This window comes from Micrasema longulum, unplaced genomic scaffold, assembly GCF_059751315.1.
Source record: "Micrasema longulum isolate JH-2025_06_02 unplaced genomic scaffold, ASM5975131v1 h1tg000517l, whole genome shotgun sequence".
NCBI classification, from domain to species: domain Eukaryota; kingdom Metazoa; phylum Arthropoda; class Insecta; order Trichoptera; family Brachycentridae; genus Micrasema; species Micrasema longulum.
This window is the reverse complement of record NW_028277714.1, coordinates 89,854-99,794: the sequence shown is the minus strand read 5'-3', so window position 1 is coordinate 99,794 and position 9,941 is coordinate 89,854. Positions and strand designations below refer to the sequence as shown.

At 31.6% G+C, this 9,941-nt stretch overlaps 1 pseudogene across 1 annotated transcript; it reads left to right on the top strand.

Annotated features, from left to right (window-relative positions):
* Positions 1-1,495: 1,495 nt before the first annotated feature.
* Positions 1,496-6,935, top strand: LOC148280888 (protein tramtrack, alpha isoform pseudogene; annotated as a pseudogene). The gene has a single exon (XR_015822480.1). The product of XR_015822480.1 is annotated as a protein tramtrack, alpha isoform pseudogene (transcript).
* The last annotated feature ends 3,006 nt before the right edge of the window (positions 6,936-9,941 follow it).

The following is a 9,941-nucleotide window of genomic DNA, read 5'->3' as shown; positions in this document are numbered from 1 at the left end:
ATACGCTGTATCTGTAGATACAGCATTTTGACTTCACAACACTCAATCAATTCCATTCGTTGACTTAAATCATATTAACTAACTCATTTTTTTTTTCTTTATTTCCGAGGAATTGTCAAAAACATTTTTAAAAAACAATCTGCCAGAACATTCTTTTATAAATTTTATTGAAAATACAAAATACATTTTTTTATTTCTTTATTTTTAAAAATATGTTTTCAATGAGTTGATCTAACTACTTACCAAATTTACAATTATTTCTAGTTTGCGAGGAACGTAATAAAATGTCTTTAAAACTTTAAAGTAATTCATCTCAAAACCACCTTTTTTAAGATACAGCATATTGCCATAAAGAAAAAAGGGAGAAAAGAAACTAACACAACACACTCTGGGTAGAAGTTATCCACAGTATTTTATTATCTTGATAGTAATTATGTACAATTGATTGTCAAAATATTAAATATGCATGAAACCAAATGCTCTTAGAAATTATCTCAAGTACATGTATTATTTTTTTCAATTGGAAATACAACCCACCCTCCTACATAATAGCCAAACACATACCACACACCACCAGACTTACAATGTTACCTCATCTCATGCGCCAAGCAAAAAAACATAAAAAACTTTTTTTTTTAAATTCATTATATATTATTTAATTTTAAATAGACCATGTTACCTATTCTTCTCATGTTTTATTAGTGACAATGGTAAATATTAAAACAATAATTAATCAACAAGAACATATTTCACTGAATAAAAAAAAAATCTAACCTTTTTAAACTTTATTTTTGATCGGACATTAAAAGAATGGGTGTTCTATTATTTAGCGTTTTATTTCTTTATGGATATATGATTTCTAACCATTTATTTTTACCATGCCTAACGATCTGGGATACAACCAAATAGAAAAGTAAGATTTGCATGTTTAAATAATATCTACCTATTTATTATTGTACTGTAGTCAATGTTATCGTTTTGTAGGGTTCTTCAATTTTTTATTTGATCACAAAAAAAAAATATTTAGGAAAAAAAATATTAAGAAAGGTGTCATACACTTTTATTAAAAAATATGTTGTTTTTTTTAACAATGCTCAGATTTCAAAATATTTATAAATCCATACACTCAATCCAAATGTCTTTAAAGATTCATGAATTCTCATTTTATTTTTTTTTAAAGATAATAATCGACTACAGTAAACAGCTAAGTCTGTTTTCCTGTCATCTTTTAAAAAATATTTTAATGCTCAAAAAAACATTACTTCCTTCAATAGTATCCATTTTTTTTTTTATCGATTAAATAGCGCAGATAGTTCACTTCAGTCTGTAACTATTCTTAAATAATATGTATGCAAATTTTTGAGTATTTTTTTTATTGATGCAAAAATTAGTTTTCCTTGCCCCACTTTTTTGTTTATTTTTGTAGTGAATAATGTTAATTTAGTATGATTGATGTTTATGCTTCATGTACACTGTTTTAATCTTTTATCGTGGCTTTTCTTCGGGGTAAATGACAGTTTTTATAATTGATTTCTCGGATCTTTCAGGGAAAACACCTCCTGGCCTCCTGACACCCAAATCGGAACCCTGCAGCGAATCCAAACAGTCGGTCGACCACTCCGGAAAGATCAGAGTGAACCCGCTGACGCAAACTGCCACAACTTCAAATGCCAATGCCTTGGACTCCCTTCCGAACTTCCACACTGACACACTGAACAACAACAACCTGCCACACAGTCAGCAGGGCTCGCCCAGACAGCCAGTCAGGCGCCGTGTGCGCCGGCGAGCCAACTCCGCGTCCAACGATCCCGCCGAGCAACTCACAGAAATGTCCGTCAGAGGGCTAAATTTATTTCGATACGCCTCAGTAAACGAAGGCATCTACCAATGCACAGAATGCGCAAAAGAAAACATACAAAAGACCTTCAAAAACAAGTATTCATTTCAAAGGCACGCGTTTCTGTACCACGAAGGCAAGCAGAGAAAGGTCTTCCCCTGTCCTGTTTGCTCTAAAGAGTTCTCTAGACCGGACAAGATGAAGAACCACATGAAGACGACGCACGAATGCTACATGCCCAAGGACTGCGTATTCCCTCCGGGATACTTCATGATGGGGGGCGCCGAGTCGCCCATCCCCGCAGGCATGAAGATGGATTCCCCCGTCCCCATGGGGCTCAAGATGGAGTCTCCGGGAGGGCCGGACTCCTCGCCCGACCAGGCGGGCATCTGATGAAAGAGAAATCCTAAGTAGTCCCACCACCCATCACGCCCTGACAAAATTGCCATCGCTTCCAAAACAGGTTCTGCATGCGTCACTTTGATTCGCCGGAATATTTAACCTCTCACCATTCCGGATCGGCGAATCGAATACGCTATTATTGAATATGTATTACCATTGCACTGCGTAGTTTACATCGCGATAGCGGCATTTACAGAATGGTCGGCTGATGGGGTGCGGGGGTTATTATTTAGGTAACAATATTACCACGTCTGACGCATCGGCCAGTGTCCACGATAGATAGAGTGTAACATAATAAGAGGATTGTTTTATATTATGGTTTAGACTTAATCGGAGATTTCCGCAGAGTGGATTGTTAGTGGGGAATAGATTAACTTGTTTTGCACGAGTCCACTTATATTTTTTTACGTTTAACATAAATGCACCTCTACGTATATATTATATATAAATATATTAGATTGTTTCGTTTGAGGTGAATAGTTTGTTGAGCCGATACCAGTAGTAGCTGTAAGTTCACGTTGGAATTATATTTATCCCTAACAGTTTGTATTGTTTAGAAGGAATAATATTATAACTAACGTAAGATTCGTAGAGTACAAGATAAACATATAAAGTTATATATATATAAATAATACTATTAAAACATAGTTTTTATTGGCGTCTACGTTTAAGTTTAAATATTTCACTTTATAACAACATAGTTATATTTTATAGTGTTCTTGCATTTAATGCGATGTTTTTACTGTCTAGATTTGTTAAATATAATATTATTTTATCTCTGCACATATTTTAAGCGACGGGTTAAAACAGTTTTCCTTGATTTAATAGTTTACGTTTGGAAACGCGACAACAGCCGCTGGGAAAATGCACAAAGCGTATATTTTATTTCTATAAAGAAGTTACATATTTACTTTAACGTTTAAACTTTACCATACAGAGTAAAGTTATCTTCAAATGTTTATATTCTAAAATTATATAAGAAAGTTCAAAAATCGTAGGTTATCGAATGACTGGAGTGATAAGATTGTTTGTGGCAGAATAGTTTAAGCACTTTTGCAAATCAATGAAATCAAAAGTCTTCCGTATTCTTTGTAAAGGCTAAATAGTTGTTTGGCCAAGTGCCAGCCTTACTGTAGCATATATATATTGAATTCATTTCAATATGCTTAAAGAGTAACTATTTTATTGCTTTTAGTACAATGACACTTTTTTTTACAATTAAAAAAGCGAAAAAAACACTAATGATAAATTTTTCTTTTAAAAATTATACGTAACATTTTAAATTGACAACTAAACTAATTATTTTATTAAAAACATTTTTGATAAAACGATATAACATATGTGTAATACAGAGTTTTTATTTCTCTTTTTATTAATTTTTGTTTTCATATTTTTTCAACCCTTGGAACAGTATTTTTTGGATGTTTAATTCATCAAAATAAATATAGCTAATGGCCTTTTCATCTTAAAAATCTTTCATTTATTAAATTATAATCTGTCTGGCACACAATCTCTCCTTAGCATTTAGCTGATAGAGGTGAGATAATGAAAGATGACAATTTATTTCTATTTTTTTTTACTTCTATTTTAAGGCGTTACGTTCGTTTGTTTTTAGTTCTAAACTTTTGTTTTTAGTTATTGTGATAAATACACGATCGCAACCAGGTTGCAATGTATTTTTATTTTATTTTTCTCTCGAATTATCTTCGTTTCCATGTGAAATGTATTTTTAGTTGGATGTTTTTGTTAATATTATTTTAGTCTATGATTTGCACAAGTCAAATTTCCCGTACTTTATTAGAATTAGCTCTTCAAGAGGCGCACATTTTTTTTATCTCTTACGAACTGGCTTCTACTAAAATATATTTATATTATGTAATAAATATTTATGGTAGGTATCGTCTTATTTCTTGTTGCTAATATGCGAGTGCTTTAAATTCTACACCCTTCATCTGCCATTTTGAAAAACTCAAGTTTCAGGTAGAGGGTGTTGAAATTAGAAGATTCGCATGTTTTATTTGTTTTATTTAAAATTTTATTTTAGTAATACATAAATAAAAAAAACACTCTTCAAAAAAAAATATTACACCACCTAAATTAATAAGCTTAAAATTAATGTTAACTGATTAATATTTTTCTACATGGATGTTCTCTTAATTTTTTATATTTTTGCACTTCATATGTTTTTATAAATATTATTTGGTTTAATTTTTATTTCGGAGTTTATTGAAATTACGTGCAATCTGCCTTTCTGTAGATTTAAATTTGTAATTGTTTTTTAGTTGATTCAAAAAATCGCCTTTAAAATTTTTTTTGTTTACCTACTGATAATATCAACTATTATTGAAACAGTATTTTTAATCCCCATTTTATTAACTTCTACACCTAGAAATACTAGGAATTACACTTGACAAACTATTAAATTATTACCAAAAGTGAAATGTGTATTATTTTATTAAACAATTTATAAATTTACACTTTGGAGTTAAATTTACACAAATTTACATAATCAAAACAAACTTAAATATATAAAATGTTTAATAAGAAAACTCACAAAGTATTCAAAAAATCACAAGTTACATAAAAGTTTAGTTATTTCACTTTTTTTGTTTTTGATATGGTTGTGTTTATTTTATTTACAATGAGACAATTTTCTTCTACGAAGAAAATCACCCAGGGTATTTTTTTATTTTTTTTAATCACGAGATAACCATCCGAATTTCAAAAATCTTATATCATCAGCGAAAATTTGAAATGATGCACATTTCAAATTCTTAATAAAAGTTAATGTTATTTCGCATTTCAATAATAATGACACCTGAATAGTCCCATTTTCAGTTTTTTTTCTGATATAGGTTCTTCAGCATTTAAAATTTTAAATTATGAAAATATTATTCTACAATAATAAATATAACAGATATTTATATATCACGTTACCTTCGACAATTTGAAAAATATGTTTTATCGTATCAACACTTTTAATTAAACTTATGATTTACAATTTCTGATTTATTTCAAATTAATTTAAACAAGATCCTCTCCAAATGTTTGACTTCAAGATTTCTTGAATTAATATTTCGGATTATTATTTTCTATACATAGTCTGCCTCGTGGTGCAACGGTTAAAGCGCATGCAAGAGGTCTCGGGTTCGATTCCCGACATGGTTGATATGAAATATTTATTTTAAAATGTGTTTTTGCGCTAGAATATTTCATAGTCCCTCCGCTGGTACTTGAAGCGTAAGACTGATCATCTTAAATTCATGTAACAAAAATGATCAAGATATGCTGCAATTGGTGTACCGATGCAGTGCCCTACCCATCATTAGGTGCGGAAAGGGAATGACGAAAAAAATATGATTCATATTCACAACTTCTTCATTTTCACTTTATTCCAAATTCATAGACAAAAGTTGCGTGAATTCTGCACGTTACGGGGATAGGTATTTAAAATGGCGGAAATTATGTTTTTTTTCTCAATACAACTGTTCTTCCAAATGGAGAAATTGGATGTATTTTTTTTCAACATAACATATTTTATCTGAAAAATATATGCAATACAGCGTTGGCAATAGATGAATATAAATTTTATATTACTTAAGAGAGTATTTTATTTTATAAAAAATATTTGAAATGTTACACACTTCATCTGTTGATTTTCTCTGAGTGTCTTATATGAATGTAATTGTAATATAAAATATATTACCTACTGTGGTTTCACTTTTACAAAAGAAAAAAAGTGCCTTATGTTTTTCTATTTTGTTATTGGCGTATTGTGTTTCAATCGTTTTGCATTTCCTTTGTTTTATTAGTTACCTTGTTTGTATAAACAACTGAGAAAAACAGATTTTAATTAATCTAGACTTCTAATTATTTTATTGCAAATCTTTTATCTCATTTTCATTTGTATCTGTTTCCTAGATTTTTCTACTTATAGTGGTACATTAATAAAAGTCTGACAAAAAGAGTGTTTCCGCTATTATTACAATTATGAATTCAGTATATGATGGACTTCTACCTAAATATTTCAACCTCTGAGTGAATGAAAATATGACCGCTATTTTTAATCCTCATTATTAATCGATATTCACGATAATTGTTGTCGTTAATTCAATCGATTTTCAAAATGAAGTACACGGCTCCTACGAGACCTTTTTATTCTCTCTAGAGGTTGGTTGGTATGAACGTCAAGAATTTAGGCTCGGAGATTTGTAAGTTTACGCAGAAAATGCCTAAAGAAGTATTTCATATATTGACATACTTTCTGCATTCTGCGGAATCGCAAATACTCTGATGAGACTGATGCAAATTGCTTAAGTCAGAGATCTCGAGTACTTTAAATACTGAATTAATCCTCATGTTGTTATTGCGGGATATATAATATTTAACTGTTGTAATATTGATTTCTATCAAAACTAGTTTACTTACTGATGTAGTTATGGTGAAATATATTAAAATCTTGTAATTAGATACTTTTTTTATGAAATAGATTTATATTTAGTTTTTATTAAAAGCAATTCAGTGTCACTTGAATGTGATTTGGAACGTAGATTTAATATGTATTGCACATGCAAAAATAGATATATAAAGTTTATAACTAATTACTAAAATGATTTATATTATTACACAGAATATTTCTATTTTAGTGTTGTATTGATAAAGTTAATTAAAAAAATAAAACCATTATCAAAGTGAATATCATCATTGTTTTATTGTGAACCCTTCACTGGAAGAAACATTTGAAGCTTTATCTCTTCTTCTCGTGCCGCTCCTATCGGAGATCGGCGACCATCACTCGAAACTCGTCTCGATCCTGCGTCACTCTGATGAGCATTGCTGCATCCGGTATTCCAAGCCACTGCCGAAGATTCCTGAGCCATGATACTATTTTACGTTCCACACCCTGTCTACCCTCTATCTTCCCTTACACTTTGAGCCGTAGAAGGCTAGAGGGGCATATTTTTTCCCCACGGAATATATGTGGCCAAAGAATGCAGCTTTTCACTTTATGTAAGTATGTTTATCCACAGCTATGAATACACCGGATGTGAAAATAATTTCAATTTTGATATAAATTCGGGAAGAGTAGACATAACAGATTCGTCAGCTGATTAGCTAGAAAAAACCTTTCTAGTAGCTGCAGGGTATTACTCTACAATGTATTCAATAAAAAAATGCTTAAATTTATAGATATGGCGTAAATGTTACGAAGCCTAATCAATTCTTAAATACGGTGCGTAGGCTTCGTTCTTAAAGCCCCGACCAATTAAATCATTATATTTTATTAAGGTGCGAAGTTAATTCTGTACTTTTCCCAATAGACTAAAGGGCACAAAAAAGGTAAACAAAGTATTCTGTGGGCGTACTATAATAAAGTTTTAAAATGTGTATGCTAAGAAAAAGAAGTAAAGTTTACTATAAACTATTCCTTTGTGTATTATGTAATACATGGACACAGACAATCCTAAATAAATATGGACAAAAATGCCAAAAAGTCCTTATCTGTACACAATAAATTAAAAGTATTCCAAGTATAACTTCAAAGTATTGTTTTCTTGAGGCAGTATAAACACATATTATGCGCTCTTCGCTAATGTAACAGGTTAAGGCAGCAGGCAAAAATCAGTAAAAAATGTAATAATTATTCCTTTTATAAAAATCTTTATATCTCACAAAACATCAGTTATTTTTTAGTAAATTTTTTTATGTACTGTCACCATATATACTGCTTATGATAATCTAATAAGAGATAAGAGTAGAAGCCAAATATAATTATAACACATCTGTGTCGAACACCATTTATATTTGGGATATAATTCAATTAGAATCTAATTGCTATTTAAATTCATAATTTTACTATATTTTATAAAGTATATTTGAATTTAATCTTGATATTTGAAAGTCCGATGCACTCCGCAACTATTAATTTTAATTTGGTTATTTTAGAATCAGTATCTGTTGCACATGTAAATTATTTCAGAACTTTCTGCCAAACTTTCAATATTCACCCGTCATTTGAATCTTCCCGCGGGAAGGTATTCGGTATTTAAGTATTTTGTACAAAAAAATATTTTCCTATTTTTGAAGTTTTTTGTGTAAAATCTGGTAAAGTACTCAAATCCATGAAGGTTGGCGGTTTGTATACTTTTCGAACCTTTAATTTTCCATACATTTCAAATGAGCTGTACTGGTGATTGAGAGATTGGTGTGCGTTCCAAGCTCCGAAGATCGTCAAGCGCTATGCCCTGCAGTCGCAGCTAACCACGTCTAGAGCCTGGCCGAAGATTCTTTCAGGCTCTGGACGGGTTATCCTGTGGACTGAGCAACAAGGTTCTGCACTGCAGGGCTCCGAGCAGTAGGGTTCGGGTGATCGACTTTCACAGCGACAGCGGTGTCTGCGCAGCGGCCCCTGACCGCGACCTGTCTCTCGACAACGCTAGTACCCCTCTCGCAGGGCGAACCAGGTGCATGGTCCCTGTATTCATCTCGCGACAGATTACAGGGTCCTGCTGTTGCTAGCAACGCCCCATCGCGGTTCTGGATTTACAATACGGAACCGCATTTAGCATTAGCCTTGTGGCTAATTTTTTTTTATTAACCTTGTGGCCACCCACGAGCCTTCCGGCCTAGGCGCGCGCGTCAGCAACAATGTTATAAAAAATATATAGGTATTTGTCTTTATTCACATTCGCAGAATGATGAACAAACAACAATCCATATTATAAAAAATACGATACGAAAATGTCACTATTCTGCTCACCAATCATCTAATAAAAATGTGTAATCATCAACTCACTGACTAAACACATTTTCTAACGCACAAGGTTATGTTTCTTATATGAACTGTGCATAAAATGACAGCTTATCATACTTTTTTATAGATGTGTGTGTAATTCAAAGAATCTTAAAGCATTGCCATAAAATGCTCTGATAAAATAATCAAGTAGATCTACCTTTCCCGCCTGTAAAGTGGAGTCGACATAACGGCTATTTCTACCCTTCCCTTGGATAAGTACCAGTTGTGCGCGCGGGTAAAACTATCTTCCCCACATAAAGTATGTCAATACTAAAGTTAACATTATTAATGTGTTCGTCATACATTCTTAATTTTCATTGATTTTGCCGTGCGCGATTTTCATATAAATTTGTATGGAATGAACAGAGTAAATATTTTTTTCCGTCAAATGCAAACTTAAGTCTTTAAAAGTTCTGAAATAAATATCAGTGATGTGTATGTCGTGTCCCTTGAGCTATTAATACTGGACTGTATTACAAAATCATATTTTATATTAATTTATCTCCCTGTTATAAAAAAAATGCAAACTCGTTCATCCCCTTTGCTTACACCTACAAAGAAATGATGTGATGGTCATAAAACTTTTTTCTTTATTGTGACCTTTACCATTTATTGAAAATATCAACCAGAGAATATGCAACTACTAAAATTATTGTTTCTAAATTTGCAAAATAGAAAAGTGGAAAATCTTGACAATAAGAACCGCTCCTTGAGCCAAATTCGCATTTAACTATTCAGTCATGGAATCAAACATGCATGTTCTATCTTCGAGATTTGGAAGACATACATATTTAATTTTTTTAATTACCTGCATTAAAGATTTAACACACCTTTACATCTACAAGTATATATTCAGCAATATACAAAGGTATCGAGTTTTCAAATAAAGTAACCTATCCAAAAAGC